The sequence below is a fragment of the Lonchura striata genome, chromosome 1 (genome assembly GCF_050655825.1).
Source record: "Lonchura striata isolate lonStrDom1 chromosome 1, ASM5065582v1, whole genome shotgun sequence".
In the NCBI taxonomy this organism is placed as follows: domain Eukaryota; kingdom Metazoa; phylum Chordata; class Aves; order Passeriformes; family Estrildidae; genus Lonchura; species Lonchura striata.
Window position 1 is genome coordinate 100266976 of NC_140703.1, and position 13518 is coordinate 100280493.

The window sequence follows — 13518 nt, forward strand, 5'->3', positions numbered from 1 at the left end:
ATAGTAAATATACTAATTCTTAGTTTTCCCATAGTTTTTAGCTCTGGTTTAAAAATTAAATATAAACATATATGATATAATTGTAAGTATAATTGGATTTTCTTTTCCCATTGTAAACTGTGCAAAATTATTTTTTAAATCACTGAGGTGCCTTGGATAGAACACATTTTGCTGTTCTAGCAAATGTACTCTTAGGTGGCTTTCGAACTTCTTCACTAAGAAGGGGTGATGGTAGTGGGTTAGCAGAACCATTGGCTGCTTGGCATTATTTTCTTTAGCTTTCATTTCATTTTTAAGGTTAGCATTTTGTTGTTGTGAAGTTTTGGGTTTTAAAACTATTATTTATTTTTTTGTCTTTATCAACCTATTTAGAAACTTGCAGGTACTTGAAAAATTGTGGATGAGAATTAGAATTCTTTTAACACAGACTAGAAGGATAAAACATATTTTTAATTGACTGTTAAAAGTCATTAATTCTCTCAAGATCCTTCAACTGCAAAAAAATAACTGTAAAGCATAAGGCTGATGATCCCTGTAACTGTGCTTTGCTTCCCTAGCCTTTTTGACCACAGGGTATGCCTTGACTTCCTAGGAGGCATTTGCTTTCAGAGCCAAAGCAAGAATTGTAGCAGCCTGGTGACCTGAAGGCTTCCAAGATTTAGAGCGATTTCAGACCTGTCCAAATTGGAACAAATTTTCTGGGTTAATGAGGGCTCAGAAGCTGACTTTGAAATGTTGTTTTCTTGCTTCAACAAGTATTTATCATGCTTTGGATGTCTGAAAGATGGGCAGTGTGAAGCTGAATGCCAGGCACAATATAACTGTATTAGCATAGGTTTTCTGCCTGAGTTAATTAGGCTTGTCAAGAAGTATAGGTGAGCCTCCAAAGTACTGTGCAGATGTGAGACTGTTATTTCTTTTACTCAAGTTTGTGAAGATACCTGCACATCTCATTCCTATTTTATACAGACTGTTGGCATGTTTTTGCCTGTGTGAATGAGATTCATTTGCAGGATTAATATCCTGATTATGAGGAGAGTTGCTACATTTGATTGCGCCTCTTTTCTCACTGGTCACATAACAGGATGCTGCACTTGTTGTGTTGCTGTCAACAGCTTTAGCTTACAAAAATCAGTGCCTTAGTACTCATTAATTTTACAATTTGGGAATATTTACTAATCCTCTGTAGCTAATGATTTTTTTTTTTTTTTTTTTTTTTTTTTTTTTTTTGGAATGGCTTTTAGTACTCTGAAGTACCACATCCCTTTCTTAAATTGAGAAAACTGCATCTAGGAAAAAAAAAAAAATCCATAACAGGGAGTGCTAAATTATGCCTTAAGTAATATGAGGCCTGTGGTTGTTTTGTTGTTGGGGTAGTTGTTTTAGGTTATTTCCTCATCCTCATACAAGGTGCTTGTTTTTCATTCTCTTTTGGGTTTTGGTCTTTCTTCCATTTTTCTCTGCATGTGGATAGCAGAGTACATGGAGAAAAATAGTCTGCTCTGAGAGGTAAAGGGCATGAGGCCTCTGTAGAAGCCTTTGATGTTTTGTGCCAGACTTTCCAACCCACTGGAATCTCTGAGTAGTTTCAGGTGCAAGTTGAACACTGCTACATACCTACACATTGTGTGGTTGACAGTACATATTCCTACACATCATATTCATACAGTATTGAGTGTTTTACAGCAACAGCACTGGCTGTAGCATGTGCACAGATGTGCTTCCAGAGTAGTAATGCATCTTACATGAAATTATGCTCCCCAGGAATGCAGTACTTCTGGAAAAAGCCAGTACTTTTGGAAAAGAATGAAATCAGGAAACCCTTTGGAACCACGTACTGCTCCAGCCATCCACCATTACTAGGGAACATCAGCCCAGGTGGGGCTGCAATGTGACTGGATCGTTCCATTAGATATATCTTGGTTTTAGAAGAATGACCAAAGACTAAATAGAACCAGTGACTTGCCAGTGATTCCTCTGTGGAGGTGTACATAGTATTTGTTCTTACAGTGACTGTTATTTTGCAGAGAAGCTCTCTCTGGCTTTCAAAACAACTGTATTTGCAAGTACTTCATGAGACTATATAAATAAAAACAGAATTCATTTTTCTTTCATTCATTTTCACACCTAGATTTTAGGAATGATATAGTGAGATGATTATTGACTGTTATGCCAATAAAGACAGGAGAGAGATCAGTGAGATAGCATTTTTATTGTCTCTAAAGCTTTTTATAGCCATGCAGATTAACAAATTGCATCATACTGAAGGAGAAAAAGCAATTCAAATACTTTGCTTTGTTTTGATTAAAGCTGTATAACCAGGTATTATCACAATGAAATGTATGTGTGAGTTCTGTACAAGAAACTAACATGATTCATAGCGACTTTAACTGCTTTTTAATGAAATAATTTACTTTTTGCCATATGTACATATCCATTCAGCTGCAAGGAGACATATTGTAATTTTGAAATTGTGTGAGGAATAGAGAATCCAGGAGAATCTGATGGTGAAATTAAATGTAATTATATAGTGTTGGTGCAAATGCTTTGAGGCATGAATGGGAAGAGATGTTTATTCGTTCTGCTGAAGCAAATTTGATTTCTTTCAGATCTCTGAAAGCCCTTATGACATGAGCTAATCAGGGGCAGCTTCCATCGCCAGGCAGTACTTTTGTAAAAGTGTGAGAAGAATCTCTTATCAAAATGTTTTCAGATGTTGCCATCAATTCATTATCTCTTCTGTACAGATGGCACAACCAGGGTCATTTTGCAAGCCTCTAAAATATTTTTTCTTAAGTTTAGGCCATGGTACATAAAAGTTTCAGAACTTCACCCATTCCCTTTTAACTTGCCCCTTTTACTTGAAATAGCACTATGATATAAGTAATACATTTCAGTATGGGAGGATGGCAATCATCTAGAATTCTCCCAGCATGTTTCTGTATTCCACAAGCTGTATTTAACTGGACTTTTAATATGAAATAATTTGAATATAGTATATTTAACCACTTCAAAGACCTAAGTGTTTTAATTGCATTTATTATATATGCTGTGTAGTATATGATTATGAGAAATTTTGTAATGTTAATTCAAATAAAAGCATGACACATATTAAAAACTGTTTTGTGTGAATATAGTATTCCAGAGAGATAGTATGTGGAGCAGAAGGTTTTGGCTGATCTCATATACAAAAGGTTTAGCCCCATGGCAATTTTAAGTCCTTATTTTTGCCACGGCTAAGATCTTACTGATTTTTGGACCTGTACATTTTTGTCCTTTCCCTTGTGGAAATTTTGCTGCTTGTCAGATCTAGAGGAAGTTGATAGATGGAAATAAACAGACAAAAGCTAATAAAAAGTCAATCTTATGGAGAAAGCAATAAATTTTATGTTGGTTTTGCCCTAAGCCAGTCCTTTCCATGGTCAGATGAAGTTGCAGAATGGTTTAGCATGGAAGAATCCTCTGAAGGTCAGCCTCTCCAGCCTTCTGCTCAGACCATAGACATTACCAGGTGATGAGCATTGCCGCAACACTGAAATATCTGAATGGTTTGAGAATAGAGTTGCAACAGAGTTTTATTGTCTTAAACTGCCCTACAACTGCACTTTAATGTGCAAGTTGAAACAACATTCACTGCCTTCAAAAGTCATACCTTTTTGATTCCTATTGCTGTTTAATTCCTAAGGAATTGGATGCTTTGGTATTTTCATGGATCTGGTTTCTGTCATTCAAATAAAGACCAAGGAATGAGAAATAAAATCCGCTGAAAGGAAGTGTAGCCCTTCTTAAGTGAACTTAAATAACACTGGTTCCACTAATGTGTAGTTAGTTATTAGATTCTCAAGATAGAGGGGTCTGTTAGGTAAGTTTATTGCCATATTCTTGTTTGCAAAAGGTGCTATTGGTTGTGTTTATTTTGCTTTGTTATTTTTATTGATTGTGTTCAGTTATTCTTGCCTGGGAGGATGAGGGGGTCTGTCTGTGTTTCCACTTTGGTTTGCTCCCTGTTTGGCTCCAAGGACCCTGACCATCTGTCCTTTGTGCATATTAGCTTACTTCTGTGCTCCAGTCTGGAACAAACTGAACAAACAGTTGGGATCCTAGGCAAGAAATTAAAGAAGCACACCCAGAGATCAAAGCCTGCAGCATCATTAGTGCTTGGCTTGAGCCCACGGGTCAATCTCCAGAGTACACAGCAGAACTGGGAGAGTACTACCTGTCAAAAGTATTTCCAAATTTTATTTATGTTAATATGACATGGTTGCTAGGACAGTTGAAATGACTAAGTGATCCACCTAGTAGATGAGAGAAATTGTGAGGATGTAGGCTACTTGGATTCAGCAAAGTCTTTGATATTTTCTCCCATGGCATTCTCATGGAGAAGCTGGCAGCCCACATCCTGGACTGCTCTCTTGACTGGATTAGAAACTGGCTGTATGACTGAGCCCAGAGAACAGTCCAAGCAAATGGTGTCACATCCAGTCGGAGACCAGTACTGCACCAGTGCTGGACCATAGCTCAGACTGGACTAGTGTGGTTTAATACCTTTATGGAAGATCAGGATGAGGGGATCAAACACTAAGTGGGATGGGAGTGCTGATCTGCTTGAAGGTTGGAAGACTCTGCAGAGGGATCTGGATAGGCTGGATCAATGGGGTGAGGCAGTAGGGTGAGGTTCTGTTGAGTGATCCACTCAGTGCAGGTAGCTCAGTGTGCAGCTGCAGTGTGAGCTGCAGGTCCAGCTCTGTGGGGTGGGAGCTGGCTCTACAGGCTGTGAACTGCCAACCCTGCATAACAAAGGGCACGGGCCCTATGGCCCAGCCAGGAGACTGGACACTCAGAGACACAGCAGGAGCCAAGCATCCCAGCCTTCCCTGTGCTTAGACTGCAAGGATACAAAATCCCAGGTTTCTTTTTTCTGGAGTCTCACCTCAGAGGCATCCAGCTCAAACTGTTATTTTGTTATTGCACCATGTTTAAATTATTCTAAGCATCAAGGCCTGTGAGACTCTGCTATGGGAAACTTGGGGTCGAGCTTGTAAGGAAACCTGGTCTATGAGTGTGGGGTGTGTAGCTGTGAAGGGGCCTTGGTCCTGGCTTAGGTGGTGTGAAATGGACAGTGACTCCTGGATTGTCAGACAGGTTGAACAAGTCCAAGTTGCCCACTCCTGCACTTCAGTCACAACACTCCCTGCAGCACTACAGGCTTAAGGGAGAGTGGTTGGAAAGCAGGCCAGTGGGAAAGGACCTGAGGGTGTTGGTTGACAGCAGGCTGAACATGAGCTGGTGTGTACTCAGATGGCTGAGATGGCCAACAACATCCTGGATTGCATCAAAAATAGTGGGACCAACAGGATTGAGGAAGTAATTGTTCCCCTGCACTAGCCACTGGTGAGGCCACACGTCAAATTCTGTGTTCAGGTCTGGGCTCTTCAAGAAAGACATTGAGGTGCTGGAGTGTGTGCAGAGAAGGGCAACAGAGCTGGTGAAGGGTCTAGAGAGCTGAATTGTATGAGGAGCTGCTGAGGGAGCTGGGGTGTTTAGCCTGGAGAAAAGGAGGATGTGGGGAGACATTGCTGCTCTTCTCAGCTGCCTGAAAAAACAGTTATAGCAAGATGAGGGTTGGCCTCTTCTCCCAAGCAACTAGTGACAGAATGAAAGGACATAGCCTCAAGCTGCCATAGGGGAGGTTCAGCTTGGACATCAGGAAGAATTTATTCATGGAAAGGGTTGTTAAACATTGGAACAGACTGCCCAGGTGGAGTCATCATCCCTGGAGGTGTTCAAGAAATGACTCTATGTGGCACTTAGTGCTATGGTCTAGTTGACAAGGTGTTAATTGGTCAAAGGTTGGACTTGGAGTCTTTTCCAACCTAAACGATTCTGTGCCACATCATATTTTGGTATCCTGAGCACTTTGTTGTTTACTAGTGCTTTTGTATTTAATATCAAAAAATTAATCTAGACTTCTTCCAGGTGTATCTGGCAAGCTTAATTCTTTTCTCTAAGGTATGTTATCCTGCATATATAACCTCCGTGATTTTTGGCTCGTGAAATCGTTACATTTAGGTTGTCCTTGTTTGGCTTAGTAGCTGTGCTATTCCTGAAACATGACATTCTCAAGTGTCAGTTTTTGCCCTGTACAGAAAATAGAGGTAATGTGTTCATGTTCTTTGATAACTATTGTAGCTCACAACATCCTAAATTCTCAAAGCATACATGGTACAATATTTCTTTACAAAAAAATAATGTTATGATATTCTTCTATACTCAAATACTTACCTAAATTTTCTTTAGTTGTCTTCATCTTATTGCTTTAGTGCCTCCTGTGCTTAGAAGAGGAACTCAGTTGTGTTTTCTGAAAGTTCACCTCTGTGACTGTTGACGCATCTTGTCTGACCTGCATGCTCCTGCTTGTACATCCAGTTCTCATAGCTGGTCAGCAGCGTGGAATGACACAACACAATCACTGATGATATTAATGGCCTATCAATCAAGCATCCTGCTTATTAAGGACCACTAATTTATACCAGATGCAAAACTGAGGATCACAGTCTGCAAATCAGTTTACTTAAAAATAAATAAGCACAGAAGATGATCAGACCTGTGAGAAGATTATGCTCCTGCATGGTGGGGGTGTAGGGAGGCAGAGATCTCTGAAGCTTGCTCTTGGGGAGAGAGGTTTATTGGAGATCCAGGAATGCCCAAGCCTCGTGCTCTCAGGCGTAGCACATGGCCGGGCTTAGGAGGATGGGGGAGGGGAGAGATAAAAGGAGGGTTTAGGAGTGGGGAAGCCCCAGGATGGGAGAGGGGAGGAAGTCCAAGAGAGGGAGGAAGTCCAAGAGACCGCATGGCCCCTCGGAGCCCCCTTATCAAGGGCTTCTAGGTGGGCTGGGACAAGGCATGGGCCAATGGGGTTACAGACTCCGATGCTTCAGGGGCAGGTACAGAGGTGCGGGATGAGCCACAATCTTTTGCGGGGTGGGATGGAACAGTCCATTTCACTCTAGGACTCATACAAGGGCAGAAGTGACATCCGGCTAGCTAAGGTAACAATTGTATCTATCTATCATTTGCAACACAGACCATTCAGCAATTTTTAAAAAATTTTATTTTCTTTTGTTTTTTTTTCTAGCCTACCCCAACATGTGTTCTGTAGGTGTTTGCATTGTTGGAAGGTTCTGAAAACCATCAATGGATAGAAGTAAAATATAGTGAAAGCCTTGATTGTTGTTACTGTGTTGTTCATCTTCCTGGGTTTTCAAAAGGCTGTTGTTGCTTTACCTTAAAACTACCACAGTACATAAGGCCATAATGAAAGTTTGAAGTCACAGGAGCCACCTTCTGCCCTGTAGGTATGATATTACATAGCACTTTATTGAGCACATTGCATTCTTTCATCTCTAAGTACAGAAACAATGTTGACTGGATTCACAGGGGATTTATGTGATATTCACAAAAATATGAGCAGCACAGCTGCTGCTGCTTCGTTCATGAGGGCACTCATCCCTTGTGCAGGGCACCTTTCCTCCGGGCGAGGGCTGTGAGCAGAAGCAGCCCGTGTGCTGGTTCAGTGCCTCCAGCCAAAGGCTGACTGCTGTGCACCTCTTCGGGCACCTCCACTCCCAGGTGAGATGCCAAGGGGAAAAAAGGCAGTGGAATCACGCTCTGGCCCACTTATTCCCGAGTCCCTAAAAGGGACATCCAATGAGATTGAATGGCAGGCAGTTTAATAGTGATAAAAATAGTACAACCTACATAATTAGCAAATAGAACTTTCAGCTACAGGTTACAGTAAAGGCTAAAATGCTTCATAGGATTGAAATGTACATTTGCAAAGTACATTTGTAATAAGACTTTCACTATTAAATTACATAGGATTAAAAAAATTAGAGCAGATATAAAATCTTATGTTTCAGACAAGCGGGTGAGTCAGCTGCTGACTGCCTAGGGCTAGGACGAAACTTCCTGTATTAATCAGGTTATTCTATAATTACAAGGTTTCTTGCACCTTCCTCTGAAGCGGGTACTGAGTGCTGTCAGAGAAAGAATACTGGACCAGGCGGACAACAGGTCTGATTGGTATGATGATTCTTGGTTTTTTCTATCTCTTTTATGTTTTGTTTTTTTTTTAATTCCCTTGTCACTAATACGGATGGTTGATATGAACAGTGTGCTATTAGAGAAGGAGTGCTACTTTGCTTCTTCCAGACTGAATACAAATTTGCTTTCTGTTGCTAAGGATTTGACCTACTCAAGGACAGAATCATATGGTGGAAGGGGAAGTGGGTCTAGAAGAGATGAGCAGCAGCAGGGATACACAAATGGAAGGGACTTTTTAAAACAAACCTGAATAATTAGAAAGCAGAAGGAAAATTGTAAAGCAACATGTTTATGTCAGTGGTTTGCCTAGAGACTACTCAGGTATGGTGAAAAAGAAAGTATTTTTAAAACAGCTTAACCTCCTGAAAAGAGAGCATGATTTAACAAGTGCCCTTCCTTCACAAAGAGATGTTGCTCTACCTAGAAATACAGCAGTCATAAATATGACAGACAAAGTGATGTTAATACTGGCTGGGATAAATCGTTGTAATAATGGAAGGTATGATAGCAAGGAGATGACAGTTTGTGGGGTTGTTTTATTTTAACTAGAGCATAGAAAAATTGAGAGTTCATTACATTGTAAGGCAGCTGTACATAACCTGGTTAGTGTGCTGTAACTCAGGAGCTCATCACAGCAATGTGGCTTCCTCCCTCTCTACTGGCTTGCAGTTTTTGAGTCCCCTCTGCACACACATAGAACCCTCACTGACTGAACCAAGAGTATTTCCCACACTGGAAAGGTGAGGGCGGTTATACAAGAAGGTGTGAATGTGGGTGAGACTCCTCAGAATAAAAGAAGCTTTTGCTCAGTCATTTGCCTTGAGTTGCCTGGATGTAATTATACCTAAGGGAGTACAGGGAATCATACTGTGGGCCACTGCTACAGCAAATTTAATGTTTCTGAGCTAGTCCTCTGTGTTTTCTCCAAACACAGACTGGATGGGGACACCATGAAAATCAGAGAATTGCATCCTGAGCACTGTTACTCTAGTGTGTTTGAAGGTGGATTAGGAAGGAATAACACTTCCGGAGTAGAACCTGTGTTAAAAAAAAAAAAAAATCAAAGTTCTCTAACCCAGGATCACAGAGTACATTAACACAGAGGTGCAAAGATTAAATCCTCAGTATTGTTGGAGTACACAGTGTTCTAGGTAGGTGTTTCATATGGAATAACAGCTCATCAGTGAATTGCAGCATGTAAATACTTTTGAAGAAGCATTGCTTTGCTACACCAAGATACCCTTCCTGGGAGTGTAAAACAAATTCTTGTGAACAGTTTATGTGAGAATGATAGGCCCCACTGGAGTCTTTTTTTTTCAAGCATTTCTCCCCTAAAACAGTGTGGTCCCTGCAGAACTGAGATTAAAGGTGTCAAGTTCTGGTTCTGCAAAGCCATGAAGTGGCTGGAAGAGTGGTAATGGTTTGTAAGAAGTTAAGTCTTATCTTGGGTCACATGCTGGTATCCCAATTCATGCAAACACAGAGACTCCGCATATGAAGTAAAACCAGGCTATGTAAAAATACAGAGGGGAATACAGCCCCAGAAACACCTAAAAGGTGTTTTCTGCAGCTTGTACATGGGACCTTAGTGGCCATGACTTGAAAAATTAAATAAAGCAAAGCTGTCTGATACTTAGTGATGTAACTGAGACCTTTCACAGCAAAGGCAAAGTGAAAATTTCCCCTAGAGCTGCAGTTACGACATTGAGAGAAAAATGTGCTGGAGCTGAGTGATAGAGCTGAAAAAAAAAAAAAAGTATGAGAATTAGCACACTCTATTGCTGCTGTTTAAATAGCACAGTTGAAGTTTACCATTTCATCATGGTGTATGTACAGAATTTAAAATGAGTTACTTAATGTGTTATGTCATGCCAGGAAATACTGTATTTCCAGCAGACACTCATGTACTAAAGAACTGCATGCTGATGTGTATGAAAGCCAGCACTTAGGAAGCCTAATTCATCTTGATGGATTAATTTCTCTCATATTAATATATTTACAGTTTTCTGTAAAGAAAATAAAGTATAAGCCTCCTGTGAAAGATTCTTGTCTGGACTGATACTGTAAAACGGGAACATAATTTGTTTTAGAAAGACAAGATGATACTACCAAAAGTTTACTGAATTTTACTTCTTATTTAGTTTTAAATTTCCCTTCTTATAATAAAATACTGTCTAATTATACTCAAAATTCTCAGCTCACAAATATAATTATAAGAATCCTCATATTTTTTATGTTGCCATATATGTATAAGATTCAGGTAAGAAATAGTTCAACGGAACTCAGATTAATCTAGTCACTGACAACATTATGACTCACTGCAGTATTTTGAAAGCTGTTTATCTCAAGTTCACTGGAATCCTGGACCGTTCCACAGAAGAACTTCAATTTAAAATAAACCAATCAAACTGTGTCGCTGAGCAATTAAATATCTCCATGGTAACAGGGATTAAGCACATAAAGTAAAGACCTGCTGACAGTGCAGAGATTATTTCAAATTTCTGGCTCTTCCAGCAGTAGACAAATGAATTTACATTTTCTGTATCGAACATTGGGAGACATAAAATGAAAGCAATTGAGCTACTTCTGTGACATCTTGGGACTTCAGACAGTATTTTCTTGACAGGGGAAGTAATTAGCTGGAATTACAAGAAGGAACTTAGCAGATACAAATAAGCATTTGCTCATGGGATTTATTTAGCTCTTCATAATTAAAACCTGGATAGGCATATTATTTAGGATACAAATAGCACGGAAAAATCTTGCCACAATTTAAAAAATTTAACAGCATAATGACACCTTTTTTTTTTTAGTTTTTAAGTGATCTTAGGTTCACTTAGGAGAGAAGGTTATTTGCAGCTCTGCTGTCAGGTAATATTTTTAATGAGAAATGTACTTCTAAAGTTATAGTGCAGATAGACATACTGATATTCAGTGAAGACATAGGACAATGCTTTAATCAATCCTAATATTTTTCTGATTCTCTCTATTCCTAGATTTTCATGTGTATTATTAAATACTATTGGAAATGCACATCTGCTGGAATGTGTAGTTTTCAGCTTTCAGTTATGTGGCTTAGGATTGGTTTGATTTTTTTTTCTCAGATTGACTTCTGGTTTGGTTCCTAGTGACATGGAATGACTTGAAAAGGGCCTTAAAAATGAATCAGTTCCAACCACCTGCTGTGCACAGGGACAGCTTTCACTAGACCATGTTACTCACCACTGCATCTAGCCTGGCCTTGAAAACTTCCAACAATGGGGCATCCAAAACTTCTTTGGGCAACTTGTGTCTTCCAGTTCCTCACCAACCTCAGAGTAAAGAATTTCTTCCTAGTATCTAATCTAAATTGAGCCTCTTTCAGATTACAACCATTTCTCCTTGTCCTGCCATTGAAAACCCTTGTAAAATGGCTTTTTCCATCTCTCCTGTAGGGCCCCTTAAGGTACTGGAAGGCTGCTCTGATGTCTCCCTGGATCCTTCTCTTCTCCAGACTGAACAATCCCATTTCTTCCAATCTTTCTTGATAGGAGAGTTGCTTTTCTGTCAAACTATGGGAAGCAGAAGTGAGCTGCCCCCAGTGTGTAAACAATTAATCCTGTAGCTCTTCATCCTGTATTAGGCAGATGTAAACTCTGCAGTGCTTCTGCATTCTGAATATCCTCTCAGTATTTTGAGCTCACAATATGTGAGCTGAAAGGTGTATGCTTCCCACCACTAGTGTTTATGAGTTTGAGGTTGGTCTTGGAATCATACTGTTCTCATTCTTTGTGGCAGGATGGACTTCCCACCCTTGCATAGCGGATAAGATACTTGGAAAACATTTTATGAGACCAAGTTGTAGATGGACCCACAACGCACCCTCTTCAGCTGGAATTAGAATTTATCTACCCTGTCAGTCTACATTTTGTTGTCTGCTTTTGATTGTGGGAATCTATACAGTCTTGGATGTCTTTGGTTCCTTGTTCATTTCAAGCATAAGCTTAAGTTTCTGTGCATAAAGAGACAGGCTGTTTAGCTGTGTTCTTATAAAGAGACATTGCTTCAATTGTCCTAGTTTTCTGACTCTCAGCATTATGTTAGAATGTCCTTCCTTGCATATTGAGATGCAATTTTTTTTCTTTGCATCTTGGGATGAAAAAGGTTTGTTAAAAATCCATCATAAATATGGCAGATATGTCTAAAAGTCATTGTAACTGGTATGTTCCTAAAGGAAGAGATGAATACCAAGCACATTTGGTAGGAGTGAGTGTAGAGGGTCTGTTTATGGCTGCACTCTTTAACCATTCAAAAAAAGCAGAAGCCCATGTTAAAGTTTGCTCCTAGGATAAACATCCAGCAAATGTAGAAGGATGAAGTGCTGAAACATTGATGAAACTTAAGGAAAAACAGAAAGTCCGGGGTATATGGAGGAGATGTCTTAAGAAACAACTTCAAAGATAAGGAGAGGGTTTCTGAGAAGTACTGTTTTAGATAATGCAGTTCCTGGGCTTGACCACATGGGAACAGTTTTACCTGGGGTCTAAAGAGATACTTCATATCTCTGTTCCTGCTTATAATCCCTTTTGTGCAGTGTTTTCTTCTTGCTGGTCTGTTTATTGGTTTTGTTTAATCCAGTCAGTGCCTTGAGCTGGACAGAAGAGACTTGGCAAAAAGCCATACTGATAAAAGACATTTTGGGTTAGGCCACGAGGGGCTGATTTTGGCACCTCATAGTAAGGAAATTTAGAGGTTTTGTTGCATGATTCCTGTTGCCAGCATCCAATGAAGATGCAGTTCAACCTTTTTAACAGGGTCCTATGGAAGTACAAGCTAGTGATCTATCTCTGAGAAGGAAACTGTAAACACAGCAATGGTGTTGCACACTGATAAGCTGTAACTTTCTAATAAGAAATCCTTTTAGTTAAAATATACATATAAAATATACAGGTTTCAATGCCTTCAAACACATGCCAAAATTGCGGCTATGTCTTGAAAAAGATTTGGCTCCCCAGAGTGTCACACTATGACTAGCCAGAAGTTCCCAAAAGGCTTTGAACAGTGCCTGGTAAGAGAAATCCCAACATCAATATACTCAAGCTCCATTTGAGACAGTCCTGTTAGTTTCCCTGACTAGAATTAATTAAAGCAAGTGCAAGCTAATGGGCAGATCATAGAAACAGCTGCTTTCATGGCGTGAGCCTTCAGGAGCACTGTTCCTGAAGGAGGAACCTATCACCTGAACATAATGTGTAATAGATGCACAGCTGGTTTCCCAGCCTTGCCTGTGTGACTTGCATAGGCAATTGAGCTCCGTGCCGAAAGCCTGGGCGCCACTGGGAGAGTGACAGGACAGGGCTCCATGTAGAGCTGCTTGGGGGATGGCTTGATTTTTTCCATAAGCTTCTTTTCCACCAAACTGTACTCAGAGTGAGC

General features: G+C 40.0%; 1 protein-coding gene across 8 annotated transcripts in view; it reads left to right on the forward strand.

Moving 5' to 3' along the window:
• Window positions 1-13518, forward strand: part of FRMPD4 (FERM and PDZ domain containing 4) — a 388479-nt gene that overhangs the window by 279010 nt on the left and 95951 nt on the right. Inside the window, exon 1 of one of the 8 annotated variants that reach the window (XM_077781601.2) lies at window positions 1205-8082. The exons of the other annotated variants lie outside the window; for them this stretch is intronic. The gene's annotated coding sequence lies outside the window, so the exon portion shown is untranslated. Of the gene's footprint in view, window positions 1-1204; window positions 8083-13518 lie in introns of those variants that run through there. 8 annotated transcript variants of the gene reach the window in all.